Here is a 26,683-nt window from a genome sequence, read left to right on the forward strand (position 1 = left end):
AACCTGCCATAGCAGGAAGAGTCTCACTGACCAACAAAGACTGGATTCCCATTGTAAGCACTATAACTCAGGCCCATGAGCTATGAGCTTATGAGTAGCTAATGAGACTTCACTGGGTTCTGCTTGGGTGACTTTAGAAGACTGATCTAGACAATTTTTTTTTTTTTTTGAAACGGAGTCTCACTCTCTCTCCCAGGGTGGAGTGCACTGGCACCATCTCGGCTCACTGCAACCTCTGCCTCCCAGGTTCAAGCAATTCTCCTGCCTCAGCCTCCCAAGTAGCTGGGACTATAGGTGCGAGCCACCACACCCAGCTAATTTTTGATATTTTTAGTAGAGACGGGGTTTCACCATGTTAGCCAGGATGGTCTCAATCTCCTGACCTCATGATCTGCCCACCTCGGCCTCCCAAAGTGCTGGGATTACAGGCGTGAGCCACCAAGCCCAGCCAGAGAACTTTTAAAGTTCATTCTAACCATGAGATTCAAAGGGACCACCATAATAGTCAACTAAAGCTTTGCTCACTAAAGTAGTCAGACCCAATGTCTATGAAATAAAGTTGTTCAAATCCAAGTCCCAACTCCCTAGACGTCATGAGAGACTTAAGAATTCCTTTAAGCAGCCATTACAGTTCTTCTGCAATTGTATTTTATTTCATCCCCGCCTCCTGGTGGCCTCTATCTTCCCCTGCTGCTCTGGCTCTTGACCACCACCCCTCCTTGGTGACTATGACGTCACTGCTCAGGGACATCACTCATTTATCACCATAGCTCCCAGACAGGCTACACTTATCCTGCAGTCAAGACTTTTCAATGAGACAGGAAGAGTTCTCTCATCATGTTCATAGATCTTAAGAGTTTCCCAAAAGCATTTTCCTTTCTCTCTCTGGTTCCTAAATAACTTCTACAAATATGGCTTTATTATCCTCATTTTTCAGGTTTTTTTCCAAGCCTCTATCTCAAGTTGCTTAGAGTACATTCACCCAGCGCCAGGACAGCAGATATGAAAGAGGCAACTCATCAAATCAAATCCAAAAGCACTCTTTTATTATTTGACTTCTTCCTGCAGGTAAATTACCTATCAACTCAAAGTACTCCCTGAAAATTAGAAGATAGCTTTGTATGCTTCTGTTCTATATCAACTTTAGAGGCTTTCAACCTGTTCATCCATCTCTATCATTCTTATTATTTCTCCCAGAAGGATCATTGAGTAACTGGGCAAATGAGACATATAGCTACCCATGAAGCCACGCCAGAGCTCCCAAGGCATGTTCGTGTGTTCAGAGGTCCTCAAGATCACCCTCAGGCTCAATAATTTACTTGAAGGACTCACAGAACTTCAGAAAACTGTAATACTCACAGTTACGGTAATACTACAGTGAAAGGAATCAGATTAAAATCAGCAACGGTAAAAGGTGCATAGAGCAAATTTTAAGAGAAACCAGACACAAGTTTCCAGTTGTCCTCTCACAGTGAATTTGTGTGAACAGCTTAATTCTCCCAGCAGCAATGTGGAACAACATGCACAGAGTATTACCAACCAGGGAAGCTCACCTGAGCCTTTAGGCCAGAGTTTTTATTGGGAGTCATTTATATGGGCATAGTTTTCCACCCACATGGCTGATCTTCAGTCTCCAGTCCCTCTAGTGGTCACATTGACACTGCCTGGCCCAGTGTCACACATAATGCAATTGTTTGCATAGATTTTCTGGCCCCGAGGCTTCTAGGTAAACAGACACTGTTATCAGGGAGGATATTCTAAGGGCTTAGAGGTTACCTCCAGAGAAAGGGTCAACCTTTCTTTGGATTGTGCAGGATGTGAACAATCTGCTGAGCTGATCCTTTACTATAGAGTTTCATTGGGGCCACCTATAATTCTTAATTAAAAAAACTATTTCATTCAAGATGCAAAAATTGCTTAATCATCAACATAAGCATGAATCACATTCTAGCCATTCTCCCCTTTAACTTTTCAAAACTGAATAGTCTTAATCTTTGCAGTGTGTTCCCAAGTGACAGTGACTTTATTCCTCTGGTCATTTCCCTTCTTTATTTTAATTATTTTAGTTGACACATAGAGAACAGAACTGCACCCAGCAGTCAAGGTTCACCTAATACTATAATATACACATAATATTAGGAAAATATATTGTGCCTAAAATGTTTCTGTTTGATTCTCAACATTTATAGACACTCTGGGCAAAAGGAATGGACCTATATCTTCAGGGAACAATCAAGGCTTAGGTTCCTCTCCTAGCTAAATGCAATAAATCCAGTACATTCAATGTACACATATAGTTCAGAAACATTAACTGTAAATGCATTACCTTGTGCCTTCACTAACCCACAAATTATACCTATTCAATTATACCTATTCAAAAGGAAAATATAAATAGTTAAATAAAAATTAAAACTTCTTCATGCCATAAAAGGAGACACGAATAATCAAAAAACCTTAAGTAATAACTATAACATATGTAATAGGGAAAAGTCTTAATATCCTTGATATATAAAGAACCCATGAAAAGAAAACTGTTAAATGTTTAAATTTTTAAGTGGTCATGGGGATAAATGGAGAGTGATCGCTAATGAGTATGGGGTTTCTTTTTTGGGTGATAAAAAATGTTCTAGAAATGATTGTGCTGATGGTTACACAACTCTGAATATACTAAAAGCCACTGAATTGTACACTTTAAATTAGTGATTTGTATAGTATTTGAATTATCTCAATAATTATACCTCAGTGGTTATATCTCAATAAAACTACTATTACTTTTTTAAATGGCCAATCTCTCTATAAATTAAATTAACAGTTGACCAGTGTGTAAAATGTTTTTTCGCAAGTGCTGGTAACAGTGTAGAATAATGATCTCTTTCATACAGACAGCCCTGATACAGGTTGAGTATCCCTTATCCAAAACGCTTGGGAACAGAAGTATTTTGGATTTTTGATTTTTTTCAGATTTTGGAATATTTGCATATATATAATAAGCTATCTTGAGGATGGGACCCAAATCTAAACACAAAATTTATTTGTTTCTTAAACACCTTATATGCATAGCCTGAAAGAATTTTTTTTTTTTTAAACAGAATCTCACTCTGTTGCCCAGGATGGAGTGCAATGGTGAGATCTCAGATCACTGCAACCTCTACCTCCTGAGTTCAAGCAATTCTCCTGCCTCAGCCTCTCGAGTAGCTGGGATTACAGGCACCCACCACCACACCCAGCTAATTTTTGTAATTTTCGTAGAGATGGGGTTTCACCATGTTGGTCAGGCTGGTCTTGAACTCCTGACCTCAGGTGATCTGCCCACCTTGGCCTCCCAAAGTGCTGGGATTACAGGCATGAGCCACTGCACCCACCTTAAATAATATTTTTAATATTTTTGTGCATAAAACAAAGTTTTGACTGTATTTTGACTGCGACCTGTCACATAAGGCCAGATAAGAAATTATACACTTGTGGCATCATATTGAGAGGTGACAGTGTGCTGGCAGCCCTCGCTCACTCTTGGCACCTCCTTGGCCTCAGCACCCACTCTGGCCACGCTTGAGGAGAACTTCAGCCCACCACTGCACTATGGGAGCCCCTCTCTGGGCTAGCCGAGGCTGGAGCCAGCTCCCTCTGCTTGCGGGGAGGTGTGAAGGGAGCGGCGCGGGCAGGAATTGGGGCTGCATGCAGCACTCACGGGCCAGCACGAGTTCCGGGGGGGGGGATGGGCTCGGTGGGCCCTGCACTCAGAGCGGCCGGCCGGCACCACCGGCCCCGGGCAGTGAGGGGCTTAGCACCCAGGCCAGCAGCTGCAGAGGGTGCGCCAGGTCCCCCGGCAGTGCCAGCCCACCGGCGCTGTGCTCTAATTCTCACCGGGCCTCAGCTGCCTCCCCACAAGGCCGGGCTCAGGAACTGTAGCCTGCCATGCCTGAGCCTCCCCCCACCGCTGTGGGCTCCTGTGCAGCCTGAGCCTCCCTGACGAGCGCTGCCCCCTGCTCCATGGCTCCTGGTCCCATCAACCACCCAAGAGCTGAAGAGTGCGGGCACACAGCGCAGGACTGGCAGGCAGCTCTGCCTGTGGCCTGGTGCAGGATCCACTAGGCGAAGCCAGCTGGCCTCCTGAGTCTAGTGGGGACTTGGAGATCTTTACGTCTAGCTAAGGGATTGTAAATACACCAATCAGCACTCTGTGTCTAGCTCAAGGTTTGTAAACACACCAATCAGCACCCTGTGTCTAGCTCAAGGTTTGTAACTGCACCAATCAGTGCTCTGTGTCTAGCTAATCTAGTGGGGACTTGGAGAACTTTTGTGTCTAGCTCAGGGATTGTAAATACACCAATCAGCTCAAGGTTTGTCTAGCTCAAGGTTTGTAAATGCACCGATCAGCACCCTGTGTCTAGCTCAAGGTTTGCAAATGCACCAATCAGCACCCTGTGTCTAGCTCAAGGTTTGTAAATGCACCAATCAGTGCTCTGTGTCTAGCTAATCTAGTGGGGACTTAGAGAACTTTTGTGTTTAGCTCAGGGATTGTAAACACACCAATCAGCACCCTGTCAAAACAGACCAATCAGCTCTCTGTAAAACAGACCAATCAGCTCTCTGTAAAATGGACCAATCAGCAGCATGTGGGTGGGGCCAGGTAAGGGAATAAAAGCAGGCTGCCGGAGCCAGGAGTGGCAACCCACTCAGGTCCCCTTCCACAATGTGGAAGCTTTGTTCTTTCACTCTTTGCAATAAATCTTGCTGCTGCTCACTCTTTGGGTCTGCACTGCCTTTATGAGCTGTAACACTCACTGCGAAGATCTGCGGCTTCACTCCTGAGGTCAGCGAGACCACGAACCCACCGGGAGGAACGAACAACCCCAGACAGGAGGAACGAACAACTCCAGACGAGATGCCTTAAGAGCTGTAACAGTCACCACGAAGGTCTGCAGCTTCATTCCTGAAGCCAGCGAGACCACGAGCCTGCCAGAAGGAAGAAACTCCAAACACATCCAAACATCAGAAGGAACAAACTCCAGACACACCACCTTTAAGAACTGTAACACTCACCGCAAGGGTCCGCAGCTTCATTCTTGAAGTCAGTGAGACCAAGAACCCACCAATTCCGGACACAATATCATTACTCAAAAAGTTTCAGATTTTCTGATTTCAAATTTTTAAATCAGGAATGCTTAACTTGTAATATAATTTGGTACTTTTCAGGAAGACAGTAAAGCAATATGTATCAAACTTTAAAATTAGGCATGTAACTTAACACAGCAATTTTACTGCTAGCATTTACCCCATGATAAATCACAAATATGTCCCCAATTCTTTGCTTCTCCGTATATCCACAAGGTTTGCCATGTAACATTAAGTGTATTCCCACTTTGACTCTTGCTTCAGTGCTGTAACTTCTTGTAGCAATGAGATATCAGCAAATGTTACACAAGAAGAGGATTGAAAAGGTGCACATTTCTGCTTACATTCTTACACCTCAGTCATCACTATGTGAATATGCCCAGGTTAGCGTGCTGGAGAATAAGGGGCATTAGAGCAAGTCAAATCATCCTCATAGCCCCAGCCAACACTCAGTCATTCCCTACACATAAACAAATTCAAATGAGACCAGAAGAACCACCCTCCTGAGCCCAGACTAAATTGCTGACTCAAAATTTATGACTGTCTCCTGTATACACCATACCCCTTACCATTAGCATATTTTAGACCTTCTAAAAGGACGCCTGACTCAAAATTTCATCAGTCAACTCATACTCATGTCTTATTTGATCTGAGAAAACTTTAAAAGTGAATTTTAAGATATTTGTTTATATTCCTTGTTCACACTTTCCTTGTGGTCTTTCACACTTGCTGCACCCATCTACTTCTGGACAACAAATTCATTATGGACAAGAACTTTGCATTATCTTTGATTCCTGGTGCATAACCCAGTGACTAGATGCTTGTTAAATGTCTGTTAACTGAATGGAAATGAGATCAGGACCAAGAGATCTAAGCACGCTTTTCAACAAATGGTGCTGGGATGATTGGCTAGCCACATGTAGGAGAATGAAACTTGATCCTCATCTCTCACCTTACACAAAAATCAACTCAACATGGATTAAGGACTTAAACCTAAGACCTGAAACTATAAAAATTCTAGAAGGTAACATTGGAAAAACCCTTCTAGACATTGGCTTAGGCAAGGATTTCATGACCAAGAACCCAAAAGCAAATACAATAAAAACAAAAAGAAATAGCTAGCACCTAATTAAACTAAAGAGCTTTTGCACGGCAAAAGGAACAGTCAGCAGAGTAAACAGACAACCCACAGAGTGGGAGAAAACCTTCTCGAGCTATACATCTGACAAAGGACTAATATCCAGAATCTACAGCAAACTCAAACGAATCAGTAAAAAAAAGAACAATCCCATCAAAAAGTGGGCTAAGGACATGAATAGACAATTCTCAAAAAAAGACATACAAATGGCCAACAAACATATTTAAAAATGCTCAACATTACTAATGATTCAAATCAAAATCACAATGTGATACCACCTCACTCCTACAAGACTGTCCATAATTAAAAAAATGAAAAAACAGTAGATGTTGGCGTGGATGCGGTGAGCAGTGAACACTTCTACACTGCTAGTGGGAATGCAAGCTAGTACAGCCACTAGAGAAAACAGTGTGGAGATTCCTTAAAGAACTGAAAGTAGAACTAACATTTGATCCAGGAATCCTACCACTGGGTATCTACCCAGAGAAAAATAAGTCATTATTGGAAGAAGATACTTACACATGCATGTTTACAGCAGCAAAATTTACAACTCCAAAATCATGGAACCAACCCAAATGCCCATCAATCAATGAGTGGATAAAGAAACTATGGTATGTATATATATATATATACTATTTCAAACTAGACTATAAGGCCATAGTTACCAAAACAGCGTGGTACTGATATAAAAAATAGGCACATAGACCAATGGAACATAGTATTCCATCATATATGTGTGTGTATATATATATATATATATATATATATGTATGTATGTGTGTGTATATATGTAAATATACATATATGTGTATATACATATACATATATATTCCATCATATATATACACACACACACACACATATATATGTGTATACATATATGATGGAATACTATGCAGTCATAAACAGAAATGAATTAACAGCATTTGCAGTGACCTGGATGAGACTGGAGACTATTATTCCAAGTGAAGTAACTCAGGAATGGAAAAGCAAATATTGTATGTTCTCACTGATATGGGGAAGCTAAGCTATGAGTACAAAAGGGCATAAGAATGATACAAACAGACTTTGAGGATTTGAGGGAAAAATCGGAGGGGAGCAAGGGATAAAAGACTACAAATATGGTGCAGTGTATAACTGCTCAGGTGATGGGTGAGCCAAAATCTCACAAATCACCACTAAAGAACTTACTCATGTAGCCAAATACCACCTGTACCCCCCATAACCTATGGAAAAATAAAATAAAAATCTTTAGGTACTCCAAAAAAAAAAAAAAAATGCCACTGTCCTGGGTTGAACAGTATTCATGTCCACCAGACTCTCAGAATGTAACCCTATTTGGAAATAGGGTCCTTGCAGATGTAATCAGTTAAGATGAGATCATACTGGATTAGGTAGGGCCCTAATATAATGAGTGATGTCCTTAGAAGAAGGCCATATAAAGACACCCAGTGGAGACAGCCATGTGAAGCCGCAGGCATAGACTGGAGTGATGCATCTACAAACCAGGGAATGCCAAGGATTGCTGCGGCTACAGAAACAAGGAGAGAGGTGGGAAACAGATTCTCCCTGCAACCCCCTAAGAGGGAACAAACCCTGCTGACTCCTTGATTTCAGATTTCTGACCTGCAGAATTATGAAAAATAAATTTTTGTCGTTTTAAGTTAAATAAAAAAAGGCAAATATCCAGTTAAATTTGAATTTCAGATGGATATCAAGTAAGTTTTTAGTGTAAGGATGTCCCAGGTAACATTGGCAGTATTTTTATCTTCTATATGTGGCAACCTTGGTAATAGAAGGCTATTTTTTTATTTTTAATGCTCTACTGCTTTCTATGGGTTTGAGGATGTAAGATTGGCTGTGAGGTGCTGAGAAATAGCTCAATAAATGGCGTATAGCTCTCAATTGTGGAAAGATATGGATGCCCAACTGAAAGCCAGGAAGTTAGCACTAGCAAGGAGGGGGAAGAAGACAAGATGCTTGGCAGAGGCCGAAGGGGCATGGGAGAGGGGATATGAGGGACAGTTATGAAATGTTATGCTATTTTCTTAAAAGATAAAATCATCCTTCTAATCTTCTACAAGTGCATTTCAGTAAAATCTACATTGCTAACTAATGCCTTGGGGTAGAAGTAGGTAAATTCTTTCTAGAGTGGATTCTTCCTTGGCATTAAATGATATCAAGTCCTACTTAAAGTCTGACACAAAACAGCCAACATGTAGATTATAGGAATAATTGGAGAAAGTCTTGCAAGCAACAGCAAGCCCACATATGACATATATTTGCTTCAGCCTCTAATGGGCAGGTCTGCAAAACCACCCTGAATAAATGTGAACCAAAGTAGATAAGGCCCTGCTTAGGGCCAGTAACTGATAGCTCCTGAGCAACTAAAAGCAGAGTGTTTAGACTAAGACCAGACTAAAATCACTCACTCACTCACTCATAGAAAACAATACCCATATGAAGATTTTTTTTATTAAACAACATTGGTCTAATGCTAAAAAGTTTAAACACCAACATAGCATTGTAAACCCACTGCCTTGTGAGTTAACTTTAACTTACTTAGTTAACTAACTACATTTTTAACATAGTGTTTCCATTTTTAAAAACAAACTTGGCCATTTCACAAACACTTCATGGCTAATCACTTTATAATACAGTTTATTTACAGAAATGAAATGAATTTTGGTAATTTGAAGCAATGAACTACATCATAAAACATCTCTGAAATCTTTTTGAATGTCAGTTTTCAAAACAAAAACTCGGAAATATGATTCCATTTTGATGATAAACACCTGCAATAAACTAGGAATATTTTTTCAACGTACTCTCCCGGTTTCATTACACATCAAACTGCTATTTGGTTAGGTGGGAAGGGGGGGATTAATTGTTGTTAATGGTTTTTATTATTCAGAAAGAATTTAAATCCGTGAAACCTGCATTTGTCAAGCATCAAGCGTCTTGCAGACTGCCACAGAGAGTACCAAAGTTCAGGTGTTTTGCTGATCCTTTGTTTTGGACAATATGTGACTGTTCTAAATACAACAGTTTCCATTTGGCATTAACCATGAAAGACACAGCACAAGATTACCCCAGGGCTGGTGTGAGAAAAGCATAGCAGGATTATCTGATGGAACAATTCCGGGCACAGAGTAAGGGATCTATCCATAGTCATTGAATGAATAAATACTTCTGTAGCTTCCCTCTAACTTTAGGAAAAAACACTAATGAAGGAAAAATGAATTCTGGATTCATTGAGAACATTTTGGAAATAGTTTAAATAATATTGCATATGTGTGTATTCTAAATGCTTTTTTTGTATTTTCTAAAGAATATTTTGCAAATAAAGTAAAAGAAACACCCCTGATTGACAGTACTCCATTTCTGAGCCAGTGGTTAGACATAGAAAATGATGGATTAGGGACAGCATGTAGACCAAGAGTTCCCAACCTTGGCTGCATGTTAATATTACCCCAGTTGTTTTTTTAGAATCCCAATTCCCAGGTCACACCCCACATTCATGAAATCAAAATCTGTGTGGGTAGAACACAGGCATCAATATTTTAAAAAGTGATTTCATTATGCAATCAAGGTTGAGAATAACAGATATGACTCTAATTCTTCTCTTGTCCCATGGAATAGTGTGCAGAAAGCTACATTTGAGACAAGCAATGGATGAAAATTCACCCTGTGTTTCTGAGACGGTGGGGTATTGTTCCTCTTGGGCTAAGAATCTTTCACCTTTTTCTACACTGTGTTCCCAACTGGGAGGTGAATAAAGTGGAAACAAAAAATAAACATAATTCAAAAAAAGGGTGAGAGAGTGGGGCTAAGGGAAGCTGAGTGTTCAATATTTCCTCTTCCAACAAGATTCCTCTTATCATGCTCTATTTGACATAATCTTATAAAAGTTAATGTTTAATAGAAACATACAAACAATTTTAAGAAATCTCTACTAGCATTTTGTGTCGGGGAAGGTCAAAATTGAGACCCACTACTCTGGTGTCTTCTGCTAGTGGATTTATTTGTGCCTGGGTTGACCACGAGGGAGTCATTGGCAACTTTAAGCAGCAGTAGGAGGATTGGCCAATCCACTGTGCCCAAATTACCAGAGTGACTCCATCTTGAATAAGGGATGGGGAAAATGAGGATGAGACCTGCTGGGCTGTATTCCCAGGTTAGGCATTCTTAGTCACAGGAAAAGATAGGAGGTTGGCAGGACTGGTATCACAAGATACAGGTCATAAAGACCTTGCTGATAAACCAGGATGCAGAGAAGAAAAAAAAAGAAAGCCCACCAAAACCAAGATGGCAACGAAAGTGATCTTTGATCAACCCCACCGCTCATTATATGCTAATTATAATGCATTAGCATGCTAAAAGACACTCCTACCAATGTCAGGACAGTTTACAAATGCCATGGTAGTGTCTGGAAATTACCCTATATGGTCTGAAAGGAGAAGAATGGTCAGTTCCAGGAAATGCCCGCCCCTTTCCTGGAAAACTCATGAATAATCAACCCCCTGTTTAGCATATGATCAAAAAATAACCATCAAAATGCCAACCAGCAGTCCTCTGGTTGTTCTCCGTATGAACATAGCCTGTTCTGCCTATGGAGTAGCCTATCTTTTGTTTCTTTACTTCCCTAATAAACTTGCTTTCACTTTATTCTGTGGACTTGTCCCAAATTCTTTCTTGCTCAAGATTCGATACCCCTCTCTTGGGATCTGGACCAGAATCCCTTTCTGGTAACAAAATCTCTTAAGCCCCCACTTAGAGGGAAAAGCTCAGGAACTCCAAAGACTATTCAATGGAAGGTCCTCTGTGCCCTGCTCTTGTGGTTGTAAGAAACAGAGTCCCATGGTCTATCTCAGATGATGTCTTTCTGGGTGAATATTTGGTACAATAAGAGAAATGTGACTTCCACAGGAATCCCCAAATTGTGAAATGGTCTAACTCAGCAACAGCTGTGTATTGAACCTCTGCCCCTAGGGTGACATGGCAATGCTCCCTGTCTTGGTTTCTACCTGCTCAGCAACTGCTGAGCTTATCAGTACTGTGTCTTCTCTACCTCATTATGCCTGCTTTCTCGAGAGTACAGCTTCCTATGCCTTCCTAGGGTTCTCACTGTTTTTCATCTCCATCTGGATTCTTCCAGCATTTGCTCCCAATGCCCAGGTAAATCAGGGGCACCTAGGCAACAGTATCTTCTAAAGCTCCCCAGAGGATTCAATGTGCAACCAAGCAGAGAACCACTGCACCAAAAAACAGAGGGTACAAGTAAGGCAACTTGGATTTATAATTACCGCCTTAGCCCAAAAGGAAGAAAACTGGAGAAGGTAACTTATAATGCCTGGGAATTCTGTTCTCCTTGCATTTTATTTTAATTCAATGTCTTGTTTCTCTATCTATAGAGCACACATTTATTCACATGGATTTTAGTATTTTAACTGTGTCGTACTTAAAGGAAAGCAAACACGCCTTCTGAAGTGATGGTCTTTAAGCCACTACTCAAGAGATTTGGTACAAGGGGCTCTCTAATGAGCCAAGACTCCCATCTAGTGGTAACCACCCCTGAATTGCAAATACAAGGTTTCTCAACTTTTATTAATGACAAAACTTTTTGGGAAGTGGCTGGTCAATTTCAATAACTCATTTGCCTAAAACAAAATGCACCTATTTGTCAAAAGAGCTTTGCCACTTCCAATCTGTGTGTGTAAACACCCCCAGGATAAATTATTGCTATTTATTTGAACTTATGAAGGAAAACCAACCTCATAATTCTGTCAAATAAGTGTGTTTTAGTGAATTCAGAAGTTGTGTGACTGATAAAAGTAAGTGGTTGTTATGAAATAGTTCATACACATCCAAAGTGAAATGACTAGTGATAAAACCTTAGAGGATGCTGTCAGGTGAGTGGTGGCTCCTGAGAAAGTATGTCAACATCCCAATCCCCAAAATCAGTGAATGTGACCTTATTTGGAAATGGAGTCTTGGTCCATGTCATTATTATGTTATGTTAAGAATCTTGAAAACAGATCATCCTGGGTTATCCAGGTGGGCCCTAAATCTAACACAAGTGCTTTATGTTAGAGAAGAAGAGAAAAAACAGGGAGGAGTCAAAGGCCATATGAAGACAACAGCAGAGATTGGAATTAATGCAGCAGCCAGAAGCCAAGAGGACACCTGAAACCACCAGAAGCTGAAAGAGGCAAGAAATCTCCACTAGATCCTTCGGAGAGAATGTAGCCCTCCTGACACCTTCATTTCAGACTTCCAGCCTGAAGAACTTTGAGAAAATAATTTTCTGTTGTTTTAAGACATCCACTGTGTGGTAATTTGTTACAGCAGACTTGAGAAAGTAGTATGGTTTCCTCTTCCTTTCTTTTCAGTACACTCCTTCAGAAAACAAAACTAGCATATTTGGAAATGACCTAGGTACCTAAAGTTTTTTTAATAATATACATATAAGTTCATTGCTCTACAATATTATAGGATGGTATTCAATCAACAGCATAAATACTTCACTGTCTACCTACAATTTTCAAAAGTATTTTGGATAGCAAACTTTTCATTTCAGAAGTTTTTCACTACAAGTACCTTAACTGAAAGACTAATCAACTAAAATTCTTCTTTCTAAGATAGGACATGAAGCAACAAGAGTTTTGCCTAAATATTGATGAGCGTAATGAGAATAACTCAAATTTCATGTCCAGTTGGGACAGCATAGTCAATTCAACAGGAATGTTCATGAGTTGTTTATCATGTGAAGTATTTGGAAGGTATGCGAACACTAAAAACAACAATGTCAATACAATTAAATGGAGGCATTCATAAAACTGTTGTTCAGATCAGCAGGTAATCTTGTAACTGCATATTTGAGAATTTCAGGGAAGGAAATGTACAAATAATCAAAGGCAGAAAATTCCCTTCAGGAAATGTGGTATCCACATATTGTATGACAGCCTTGCTTTTACTGAATAATGCATGAAGATGTCTGTTTTAAATCGTTCACTGACTACAGAGTTGACAAATAACCACTGAAGAACAATGGGACTGGGCACCAGATGCCTCTGTTTCATATCTGACTCTGTGAAGGCTGTTTCTTTCCTACGGAACTGGGGGTTCTATGTAACATGAGACTCAAGCAAAAAGTGTGGATTCTGTGGTATGCTCATGGGATGGTTCCAGTAAATGTGCTGATAGAATTCTGGAGCCCAAGAGTTGACAATGAGTGCCATTAAAGTCCAGACCTGGTGCCGTAGCACTTTGATATGTCAAAGGCTTAGGTTCTGCCATTTTTCTGAACAAATATATTCAAATAGAACACTACATAAAAATGTAAAGGGCCTTGTAGGGTCAAATGAAAGTTTGAGCAGAGAATGAACAACATCCCTATGAGATCAAAGTGCTTTCTTTGTTGAATTAATTCCATTATTTTTTGTTCTCACTGTTTTAAAAACAATTGATAGATACACTGAGAAAGAAGGAAAGCAAGAGAGTTACTCTGATAATGATGGCTGTCATTTATAAATCCATGAAAAGTAATATCAATTTTCTTTCTTAATAGATGAGAAATCTAAAACTAAGAATGGGTGAGGAACTTGCCCCAATATCACAGAGCCAATAACTAAGGTGCTTCTCTCCCAGAACCTTTGCTACTTCCTGGCTGATGCCAAAACACTGCCTAATAAGGACCTCAAAAAAAAATCTTTCTAATGAACTGACCATTGGTCAAGTGCCTCCCCTCTCCAGTTCCAACAGACTCTGCTGGTGTCACAAAGTCACAAACGACAAGGAACCTAGTCTCTTCATCTCTTTATCTGCAATACCTACCATGGTGATCATTCATAATAAAGCACTCAATATGTGTTTACTGGGTGAACAGATAAAAGGTACAGAAAAAAGGGAAAGGGCTCAGGAAAAATAATACAAAACATTTCAGAAGTATTTGCCATTTCCATGTGGAAATGTCAATCATAGATAAATATCCCAATCATGATGATTCATAAAATATATTAAGAGGAGCCCAGTGTTCAGGAAATGCAAACTATCTGCAGTATGAGTTAGGAGCATAGGTTTGATAACTTAGAGGCTGATCAAAAAGGAAATTTGGTTTATGATTTTGTAATTATCAGGTATAAGATAATTAATTATCCTAAAGTGATATTGAAGGCTTGGCCTGAGTCTGATGACAATATTGGAAATCTGAGTGAGAAAGTGATCAGCAGTTTGACTGTTTAAAGGTTTGTTGGTTGTTCCTTACCTTTTAAAACTGAGTCTCCAGCTGCTAGCTACTGTGTCCCAGGGGGCCTTGTGCCCTCTTCCTCCTGTTTTCTCTGAAAACAAATGAGATTTCTTATTCTGCCTTGACTCTACACAGATTTTCCTGCTCTTAAGAGACAAACAGAAGAGTGATACTTCACAGCTAGAATAAATGTATTTTATTTTATTTTATGTTTTCAGACCAAGTCTCACTCTGTCACCCAGGTTGGAGTGCAGTGGCGCTGTCTCAGTTCACAGCAATCTCCGCCACCCGCCCCACTCTCTGCGATTCTCCTGCCTCAGCCTCCCAAGTAGCTGGGATTTATAGGTGCCCACCACTACGTCTGGCTAATTTTTGTATTTTTAGTAGAGACAGGGTTTCACCATGTTGGCCAGGCTGGTCTAGAACTCCTGACCTCAGGTGATCTGTCTGCCTCAGCCTCCCAAAGTGCTGGGATTACAGGCGTGAGCCACCACACCCAGCCAAATAAATGTATTTTAAATCTGGGATATATGTTCCAATTAGCTAGACTCTGAAATTTCAGACTTTAGCTTCAGTCAGAGGCCATTAGAACTATTCCAAAAAAATGCACAGAATTAATAAACTATTGATGGATGAGTAAGAAAAAAAAAAACTGAGTCTTACTCTGTCATCCAGGCAGGAGTACAGTGGTGCAATCACAGTTCACTGCAGCCTCTACCTCTTGGGCTCAAGTGATCCTCCCACCCCAGCCTCCCAAGTAGCTGGACCACAGGTGCATGCCACTATACTCAGCTAATTTTTATTAATTTATTTTGTAGAGACGGGAGTCCCCCTATGTTTCCCAGGCTGGTCTCAGACTCCTGGGCTCAAGTGATCCTCCCACCTCAGCCTCCCAAAGTGCTGGGATTACGGGCATGAACCACTGCACTTGGCCTATTGGTTGTTCCTTTAGGATATAACAATTAATATTAAAGGCACTTCAATATAAATTTCAAATTGTAATTTTTTTCCAGGGTCACTATTTTGTATATTTATATTTTTAGTTTATTCTATGTTTTGTTGGTAGCACCCAAGTATTCCCTAGGCTGTTGGTTGATCCTTCCGACAGTTTCTAGGACTGAAAATGGGTCTTTCTCCCAACAGAGATGAGGAATTGGTAAACTGCCTTGGATGCCAAGATATTCTTGTTTTATGTACACTTAGCAGAAGTCATCTACAACCATCTGCAGACTCTAACTCTTCACTGGGGCCCACAGCCATCCCCACTGTTGAATGCACATTGCACTCCTGTTCTGAAGGAACAAAGGAAGGACAGGAAATGAGTGAACCCAGTGAGGAAAAAGCTTTCAAGATATGTATCAAAAAGAAAAAGGAAGGCCGGAACCAGTGGCCCATGCCTGTAATCCCAGCACTTTGGGAGGCTAAGGTGGACGGACTGCTTGAGCCCAGAAGATGGAGACCATCCAAGGCAACATGGTGAAACCCTGTCTCTACCAAAAAAAAAAAACAAAACAAACAAACAAACAAACAACAAAAAAAAAACAAATTAGCTGGGCACGGTGATGCGTGCCTGTGGTCCCAGCGGCTCAGGAGGCTGAGGTGGGAGAATCACTTGAACCTGGGAGGTGGAGGTTGCAATGAGTGGAGATTGTGCCACTGTATTCCAGCCTGGGTGACAGTATGAGACTGTGTCTCAAAAAAAAAGAAAATGAGAAACCTAGAGACTGAAGAATCCAATTCTCAGTATTAAAAGATGGGAAAAAAATAACTTGGGTAAGAGCTATTAGGTTGAAATAGGCACAAGATAATAAAACCCAACATCATAATAATGAGGAAAACTAGCTTGTGTTAAACAGGAGATGACAGTTGGAAGATTAAAAAGGTACTGCCTGTTGTTGCTAAGAGGTAAAAATAAGGGGTTCTGTGACATGTGGGTGCAAAAGGAGCTATTGAGAGGCTTAAAGGAGTATTTGGAGCTGATACAGATAATCAAAGTTTCTGTTGATTCCTATCTGCATGGCTGGACTTACTGATCCCACCAAACATTCTTCCCTCATGCTCCATGAGTTTTCAATCCTTTCACTTCTAACTGGAACACCACGCACCCTGCCTCCTTTTAGGCTTAGTTTCTGCCAACAGCCAGTCCTGAGGATCCAGGCAAGCGACACTGTGTTATCTTTCTGCTCTCCCTTCTCTCCTTCGTTCATCAAGCAGCAACCACTATTTTCAGTGCTTCTCTGCACACGGAGTATAGACGGGTTCCGAGTACGTGAAGCTCGGCTTGGGGTTTGAGGGGGGTGTTTAAAATCACTACCTCCATGCCTCTTGACCACTTCCAGATGAAATTCAAGAACAATCAAAAGATAAACAGAACAGCACTGAACTTTGCAGACACACTTTTTTCACATGGTAACCCTGTGGCCTGGGGCAATTTAATTGATCTCTCTGTGCTCAGTTTACCCATCTGTAAAGTGAGCATATAGGTATACCCACCCCATAGAGTTTCTGTGAGAATAAAATGAGATACTGTATGTTCAGCAGTTACTCTGTGCTAGACACCATGCTAATAACTGAATAAGTGAGACCAACTGTTTTCATTTATTTATTATAATTGTTCTACTTATCACCCATAAAGTCTGTAACTCTATAGCCTGCGTGGAAACTAAATAAGGGATGTGTGGCCACTCGTTTTTTCCTTTTGATCCCTGTCCTATGTTCTTTGGGGGCCTGGACAGGAAAAGAAATGGTAGCACCAGAGCCGTCAATTAATAGAGATGAATAGTAGTCATGGTGGGTGTCATAGTAGGAATTGTGCCACTAGTAGTAGAAGCTGTAGTAATAGCTAATACAGCTGATACAACTCCTTGGGTTGTGCCAAGGAGTGTGCTAAGGACACAAATCTCCATGCATTGCTCATTGCCACTACTCTTACAGCTAGAGATGTGTGCGGCCTTAGGGCAGTTACATCTCCTGCAGCAAAAGGCATCCCTATCCCTCACCAGTAATTTGAGATGTCTGTGCCTTCCTAAGGATCTTTCAGGATGCTCTTTCAACCTGCTGGAATCCTAATTTGAGTGCTGTCCTAAGAATGTAAACTGACACTGAACTGGTGGTTTTCCAACGGCACTGTGCACACAACAGAGATTTCCAAATTCCACAGCACCTCCCTAGGATTGCCAGGGCTGGTGGCATGATCAACAATTTGGGTTCTGTATTAGTCCATTTTTATGCTGCTGATAAACACATACCCAAGACTGCACAACTTACAGAAGAAAGAGGTTTAATGGACTTATAGTTCCAAATGGCTGGGGAGGCCTCACAATCATGCAGGAAGGTAAAAGCCATGTCTCACACGGTGGCAAACAAGAGAAGAGAGCTTGTGCAGGGAAACTTCCCTTTTTAAAATCATCAGATCTCATGAGACTTATTCCCTATCATGAGAACAGCACAGGAAAGATCCGCCCCCATGATTTGATTACCTCCCACCAGGTCCCTCCCACAACATGTAGGAACTGTGGGAGCTATAATTCAAGACGAGATTTGGGTGGGGGACACAGCCAAACCCTATCAGGTTCCAAGACTCAAACCGTCTTCACCCAGAGTGAGTCTGCATTCATCTGTTTCAACATTGTCCTCTCCTCATCATCTCATTGAGAAAACTTTGTAGACAAAGAGCTCACAGTTTTCAAATGACTGTGAAAGCCAAAGCACTAAACTTGGTTTCCTCCTATAAAATCACAATTCTAAACCCTCTGAAGGATTTCATCAACCATATTAGTGCTTAACTCCTGAAGGTTTGGAAAGCCCTATGAGATTTTCAAAAATGCTCCCTATTTTTCCCAATGTGAATACAAAATATTATTTTTAACTTATCCTCTCATTCTTCTATCTGTATCTTTATTTATGCAAAACTATCCATATTTTTGATCAGGTAAAATGTTTGGCATGCCCAAATTTGGAATCTTCTTTTATGGTTTTGTTTTTTGTGTAGTTCAGTGATGAGAGGACCCAGCTTCAAGTACATAACCAGATACCCATTTTTTATGTCTACAAGTAAAAGCATTTTCCAAGAACACTCAAGTCTAGCAGTATACACTTTGAAACTCACATTGTAGCTTTGGCAATCCTGTTTTATGCACGTGATGCTGCAGTTTACGTGCAATCGTGCTTTCCAAGACAGGGAAACTCCTAATGGCTGTACCCATCAGTCCAGACCTACATTGGTTGGGAAATCAAAACACTGTCACCATGATTGAGTTAGCTGTCTCTTGCCTTCAAGTGGGCCCCTTTGTTTTAAAGCAGTGGTGCTTAAACACCAGACAGACTCATCTCATGCTTACGTACATGTGAAATTCTCGCACTACACAATCTTGGATTGCTTCATGTTGTAACAGAAAAACCAACCCAACCACTAAGAAATCCAGTTAAAACAATGCCTTAATGTAATCTTTTTTTTTTTTTAATGTAGTGGAATTGAGGAGAGGATGTGTAAGCTCTGTGTTCAGGACCCTTTCAGATCACACCCTATGTTTCCCTGCATTTGGCAGGTCCTGATCTGTACCCATTATATTAAAAGCGTAATTGTAAATGCATATACATATATATGCTTATACACATTATATATAAATGTATATATATTTATCATACGTATGTTTTATGTGTATAGATGTATCTGTGTGTATGTAAATATATATGTGTGCATGTGTATGCCTATGTGTGTATATATCCGTAAATCTATGTATATGTGTGTATGTAGTGGAGGATTGTTGAGACCTCACAAGATTGATAAAGTATCAAACAATGCCTGTATTTTTTAAAAGGAGCTGTTTTTCAACATATAGAGTAATAATGTCAATTCCTGGATTAATACTCTTTTAGAAAAGGCCAATTTTCATTGATTTCAAGTAGCTCATGTTATTCAGTAACAATCTCAGCCTTCAAAAGTAGCCAAAAGAAAAGCAGAATAAATGGTCTCCTAAATAAAATGACCTGTGGGCCCATCATTGACTAAGTAGCCTTTTTACTCATCTCATACAGCCTCTTCCTAATAAAAATGAAGCAGCATTGTGAGAACGGTAGGGAGAAAGGGTGAACAGACAGAGGTTTACGGGTCAGGACAGGGTACTAGGGTTAGGACAGATACCAGGAAAGAGGAAAAGAACACACTGTGGAAGAAACAGGGCACCAGCTTCATACTTGTGCCTCAGGCCAGCTTTGTCAAAGCATTCTGAGTATATGAGGTATCCTCTAAACATTTATTAACCAAATGCACAGAGAGGCATGTTGACAGGGATTTAGCATATGACAAAGGTGGCATATCAAACCCATGGGGGGAAGGTGCTACTCAATAAATGGTTTGGGGACAACTGGGAGCCAACTAGAAAGAATAAAATAAAATTGGATTCATACCTCACATTTTATACCAGGACAAATTACAAATGGATCGAATATTTTATAGTAAAAAATAAAACTATAAATATCTTTTTTAAAAAGGGATAACTTCTTTATAATCTTGGAGTTGTAAAAATAAATTATAATTTTGGACTAGGGAAGATCTTTCTAGCCATAATTCAAAATACATAAATGAAAAAAGAAAAAACGATAATTTGATGACAAACTTCTTCATGGACAGAAACATTAAAAGCCAATCAATATGAAAATTTGAAAAAATATATTTGAAATTTATATCACAAAAGGCTACTCTCCCTGATACACAAAGATCACCTAGAAATCAACAAGAAAAAGACCAACACAATATAGCAAAGGAAATAAACAGACAGTTTAGAGAAAAAAAGTATAAGATTAGGTTAAATCATATGAAACTGATTTTTAAAAATGTTTGAAAATTGGCAATTTCAAATGATTTAAACAAATAGCTATGAAACATATGAAAGAATGTTCAATAACACTTGTAAGAAGAGAAAGGCAAATTAGAACATCACTGTTGGATTAATAAAAAAAGAATCCAAAAATTTGGAAACTCACTATTTGGTGAGCTGTGGGGAAACAGAGGCTCTCACACATCATTGGTATAAATTAACTTATCTTTGGGGGCCAATTTGGCATATCTATTGAAATTACATATATATATAAGCTTTGGCTAAGCAATTCTACTTTGGAGAATGTATCCTGTATAAATGCGTGAGCAAAATGATGAGTGTACAAAGTTACTCATTTCAGCCTTGTTTATAATAGCAAAAGAGTAGGAATACATAAGCAAGTGCCTGGCAATAGGGACCAGTTAAAAACATAATGAGTTATTGGTACAATGACTTTCTATACAGCTTGTAAAAAAGTAAGAAGAAGTTTCTTATGTACAGACATACCTGTAAGATCTCCAAGAAATATTAAGTGGAAAAATTAAATACAGAACAGCGTGTGTTGTATGTTACCCTCTGTTTAAAATAAAAGGAAGAGAAATAAGTCTCTACATTCATATTTCTTCTCTATGCATAAAGAAATTCTGGAAGGATACAACATAAAAAACTAATAATACCAGTTACATAGAGAGGGAGCTGGAATGGGGAACAGAAATGGCAGATAGGCCAGGTGTGGTGGCTCAGGCCTGTAATCTCAGCACTTTGGGAGGCCAAGGTGGGTGGATTTCTTGAGGTCAGGAGTTCAAGACCAGCCTGGCCAAAATAGTGAAACCCCGTCTCTACTAAAAAAAAATACAAAAATTAGCTGGGCATAGTGGCGTGAGCCTGTAGTCCCAGCTACTTGGGAGGCAGAGGCAGGGGAATCACTTGAACCCAGGAAAAGGAGGTTGCAGTGAGCTGAGATCACATCACTGCACTCCAGCCTGGGTGACAGAGTGAGACTCTGTCTCAAAAATAAATAAATAAATAATTAAAAAAGAAATGACAAATATATTTTCTTGTCAACCTTTTAATAATTTTAGCATTTTGAACCAGGTGAATGCATTATCTATTCAAAACAATTTTAACTTAAAAATGAATAAATGAGTCTTATGAATGATCAATAAAGGATTTGGAGTAGATGTTTGTTTATATCATTTATACACTAGATCATCTACGTAAGTTGTGGGACTCTGAGAAAATTAAAATATGAGGCCTCTTGTTATAAACTTTTTAAGAACTTCAAGATGGCAGCAGCAGAGCATTAAACCAATAACTGGGGCCCTTCTAAGAATGGGTCGGGCACCTGTGAAGTTAGCCCTGGTTGCACACAACCGTACTCATTAGAATATAAAATTCAGAATACTAATGTCATTCCCAAAGGGAAGCAACTGGCTTCTCAAAAACCCAGGCAGCAGAAGTCTTGGAAAAAATCATTTCCCTCGATTTCACATACACTTCATGTTCTGTTGGTTCCTAAGCAATTAGCCTGAATATATATGGGTGTTGATCCCAAGGGATTAACATACACATCCTAAAATCTCAAGCTTTGGAGACTAACCATCTTTGATCACAAATTTGTGATCATGCAAAATAATAGAATCTTAAGAAATGGACTTTGTATACATAGTCAGTTTTTTGAAATAATAAGTTTTTATTTTACTGCACTCAATTAAATTGTGAAACCCAAATAAAGCCTGGAGTCCAATGTGGTCCAATCTCAGTCTACTGCTATAGTCAAAGAATCACAGCTTAGCAGCCAGAAAGTACTGAAAGAAACTTCCAAGGTTTTCTTTTTCAGCTTCTTAAGAAAATGCCAAAGAAGGAAATATATTCTTAATGCCCAGAAAAACACATTTTAAATTCTGTCTCATCACTACCTCTATTAGGTTCCTCCATAAAGCTATTAATAGTAGCTGCTTCCCAAAACTCTCTCCTCCTGTTTATACCCCACCTTCACCCACATAGGTTTTCTGTTCCTTACCTCATTTCTTTCTACCTCTATTACTCTTCCCTCTTCTCACTTATTCAAATGTGAATCATCCATTTCTATTTCTTGGGTACCCCAATTAGAGTAATTGTCTGAATTATAAGGGTTGGGTTGGGGGAGGCAGAACTTCAGAGCAATGCCAGAATTGTCTTTCATGGGCAAGAGAAGGGCAACGAGTTATGCATACTCACAAATAATTTCTGTCCTTGTTACAGTTGCAGTTATCAACATTGTACTGCTAATAGAATTTCTTCCAAAATGACTGTAGCATATTCCTTAGGAAATTCATACTGACAATTGTTTTGGAATGAAGAAATGAAGCACAAGTACTCTATCAGTGTCTAAAAAATGAAGCCAACATTCTAAATAATCTTGTTCAATTAACATATGGTATTTATTAGCTTTATCTCGAAAAGATAAAGGCTATCTTCATATGAAAAAGCTTTTTTCCCATCTCTTCTAGAATCAGGAAGTTCAGACAAATTTACTTGATTTTCTGTGCTGTTCCAACTAGCCCAAGAGTTACTATCTGTGACTTTGGTACTGCTTATGTTTATCTACAGTTGCTCCATTACTTCAAAAAATGCAAAACAAGACTTGAACATTTTGTAATTCAAAATAAAGATAAGAACAGCCAGATTTTCTTTTTAGCTGTCAACAGAAAAATTCCAGCAATAGGTTTGAATATCTCATATAATTAAATGTTGAGGCCGGGCACAGTGGCTCACGCCTGTAATCTCAGCACTTTGGGAGGCTGAAGCAAGAGGATCGTTTGAGCCCAGGAGTTCAAGACCAGCCTGGGCAACACAGGGAGATCCCATCTCTAAATATAACTTAAAAATAAAATAAAATAATAAATAAACATTGAAATCATTTTTAAAGGTAATACATATGCCCCTAAAAGGATCTACCCTGTGGTAAAGAGACAATGGCACTTGGTAGGCTGATGGATCATAAACCAAAGTCCTATCCAAAAGCTTCATCACTCAGAACACTTGATAATCTAACATTAGATGGACCACCTGGCATGTGCACATTTCTTTCATTCCTGCACACACAATATGGAAAGGGCTGGGAGGAAAACCAGCGTTCGTTGAGTGACAAGTATGCTACATACCCTATTCTAGACACTTTACTTACTGTTTGTAATTCATGTTTCTCAAAGTACCCTGAGAGTTTCTTAAATCTACAGAAACCTGGGTTGTCATTAAATATACAGCTTACCAGGCCCCACCCCTGAAAATTCTGATTCAGTTGGGCTAGGTTGGGGCCCAGGAATCTGTGTTTTAACAAAATGTACTCTTCATTATGATGTTGTAAAATTATTTTCCCTGTTTCTGTCTTGCAGAAGCAAGGAAACTGTGAGAATTAAACAATTTATCAGGGCACCCAGATGACACACGGAGAGCTGGATATTCAATCTCAAGTGGGTTGGCTCTAAAGCTGACTTTATCACTGGGCCATGCCACATCCCAGTAAAACTCCATTTGCACTCTATGACTGGAATAGTGGCTTCAGTTCCCCATCTATAGCAGTTATAGCTTCTTACTGCCTGTTTTCCCTCCCACCACCCGCCCATAAAATCCAGCACCATATAGGCTCTTGAATTACATTATTGGTTATTATATGATAAAATTTTGCATTGCAACTTGAGCAGGAAGACAAACTAATGAGAATCATATCCTATTTTCTAATTGTCTCAAACCATACTTCTATAAAGTAAAAAGAGTGGATTGAAACCAAAATGTTTGGGAATTACAACAAGCTATTCCTAATTGACACAACTTGTCAGAAATTTGGAGGCTGCCGTCAGCTCAGTAGCTTCTCAAACAAAGCAGTCTCAGGGTATGTTTTGAATCCCTGATTCTTTCAACTGGGTAGATGCTTCTGTACGACTTTACATTGTTTTATTTAAAAGCTCTGCTTTTTTTTCTCTGAAACTAGTGTATTTATAGGTGCTACATGCTTTAAAAGTCTCTGACTTTGAATCCCTGATTCTTTCGGCTGGGTAGATGCTTCTGTACGACTTTACATTGTTTTATTTAAAAGTTCCGCTTTCTTTTCTCTGAAACTAATGTATTTATAGGTGCTACATGTTTTAAAAGTCTACAACTGTGAAAAATGATGTAACACTGAAACAAGCAAAACCTTGACGGAAAGTTGAAATTGAGATTGTCCAAAAACTCAGCCAGTACATAGTGTTTCTGCCTACTCTGATTTTTCAGCAGTTTTGTGATTTCTTTTCCCTTGTTTGTTTTTGAGTACACTCATCAGTATGTCCCATGGCATAGTGTCTGTTTTCCAAAAATCCAGAAACATGAGTCAGCTGTTCAACTATTATATACAAATTTGGTAAAGTACCGTATTCATGGAATCTGAGTGTGTTTTCCAGGAATTACGTGTCCAGTGCCCCCACATGACTGCCTGATCAGCCTGTGATGCCTCTGAAGTGTTCTGCACCTACTTTCTAAGGGAAATGTTGTTACGATAGATAATTATGGAATTGTGGGCTTTTAGTTATTCAGAATAAATCTACAAAGCAATAGTTTAATGAATTTAATATGCTGGTTCATGTAAAATGTCATATGCCATATGTAACATGACTGTAACTTAAGGATATTCTTTTAACTCAGTAAACTTGGTAGAAAATCCTTGTATGAACCTGATACGGGTTAAACTGTGTTCTCTCAAAAAAAAATATGTTGAAGTCCTAACCTCCAGTAACTCAGAATGCCACCTTATTTAGAAATAGGGTAATTATAGATGAAATTAGTTAAGATGAGGTCATGAATGAATTCTAATCCAATATGACTGGTGGACTTGTAAAAAGGAGGTATTGGGCAGTCCCACAGAGGCTGGACTGCCTGGCTGGTGCATCTTTCCTGGTCTGCAAAAGACAAGAAAATAAAATTAAAAAGGGAAAATGGGACAGACATAGACATGCAGAGAGAAAAGGTTATGTGAAGAGACATCCAGGGAGAAGATGGACGAATGAAAATGGAAGAAGAGATTCAAATTATGCTGCCACACATCAAAGAATGCCTGGGTTCACCAAAAGCTAGGAAAGGACAAGGAAGGATGCTCCCCAGATGCTTCAGAGTGACCATGGCCTTACTAATCCCTTGATTTCAGACCTCTAGCCTCTATAACTGTGAGACTAAATTTCTGCTGTTCTTAACCAACTCAGTTTGTGGCACTTCTTTATGGCAGCTCTAGGAAACAAATACAGAGCCCTTGAAGGTACTTTCAGCTGGAAAGTGTCAGAGGCAGGCAGAACTAAACTGAGGTTCCTGCTTAAGTGAATTTATTCAGCACAGGACTTTAAACGCCATTTATATCATATGACTTCCAAAGGTATTATCTACTGTCATTACCACTTCCTGAGCTCCAGAATCAAATCTGCAACCACCCTATAGGTAGCTTCTCTTGCCTAATAGCATCTCAAAATTAGCACAACCAAAGCAGGACTTTGAATTCATTGCCTGCCCATACTTCCCCTAGTCTACTGCATCTAAATAAAGACATCACCATCTACTAAGTTATTTAAAGAAAAACCCGGAAGTCATCCTAATTCCTTCCTGCCTACCCACCATATCCAATCCATCTGTGTGTCCTCTAAATTCTACGTCCAGGTCAGTTTCCTGGGAGACACACTCTGAGGTGGAGATTAGCATGCAGAATTGTTATCAGGGGTTGCCCTCAGAATCAACATCCATAGACACAGGGAGAAGCTGAACTGCAATGCAGTCACCAGAGAGACCTCAGTTCATCCTACAAAGAACTCTGGATCTGTGAGGGCCCCTATCTTGAGTCATCTTTACCCCCACTCCAGTTAGTGAGTGCAGGTCATCCCTGATAAGGGAATGTAGCCTTGGCTGACATGGTTCTTTTTGGCAGAGAGCAATTCCTGGAGAGAGTCCTTAGTGGAGAGCCATCAGCCTCCAAATTTTTCAGCAGCTAAGGTAATAAGTACCTTGGTTCAGAAAAAATATCTGGATAGCATACCACTGCTATACTAGAAGAGAAAGAAGAAATATCCTGACCAGATAAATCCTGTAAAACTAATACCTGTGAAAATTCAGGAAAACTAATGATTAACTTTTTTCCTGTCCATCCCCTCCATTTTCCCACTCAGCCAGTTTTTCTGTGTTCTTAATTACAGGAGGTGATGTGAAAGAGTCTTCTAGAATGAATTTCCATCAGCTGGGTCTTTCTGGGATGCTAAGAAATGTTTGGGTTTATAAAGAATGTTTGAGAGAAACAGAGAGCTAGAGCAAATGGCTTGAAGAGAGTACAGTGCCTCCCCCAAAACCTTGAAACAAGATTGCCCCCAA

General features: G+C 39.7%; 1 protein-coding gene across 9 annotated transcripts in view; it reads right to left on the reverse strand.

Annotated features, from left to right (window-relative positions):
- N6AMT1 (N-6 adenine-specific DNA methyltransferase 1) overlaps positions 1-26,683 on the reverse strand; it is a 319,675-nt gene that overhangs the window by 216,485 nt on the left and 76,507 nt on the right. Inside the window, exons 9-10 of one of the 9 annotated variants that reach the window (XR_010125291.1) lie at positions 18,610-18,716; positions 14,520-14,592 (exon numbers count right to left, since the gene is read on the reverse strand). The exons of the other annotated variants lie outside the window; for them this stretch is intronic. The gene's annotated coding sequence lies outside the window, so the exon portion shown is untranslated. The remainder of the gene's footprint in view (positions 1-14,519; positions 14,593-18,609; positions 18,717-26,683) is intronic. 9 annotated transcript variants of the gene reach the window in all.

The sequence above is a fragment of the Pongo pygmaeus genome, chromosome 22, assembly GCF_028885625.2.
Source record: "Pongo pygmaeus isolate AG05252 chromosome 22, NHGRI_mPonPyg2-v2.0_pri, whole genome shotgun sequence".
NCBI lineage: Eukaryota > Metazoa > Chordata > Mammalia > Primates > Hominidae > Pongo > Pongo pygmaeus.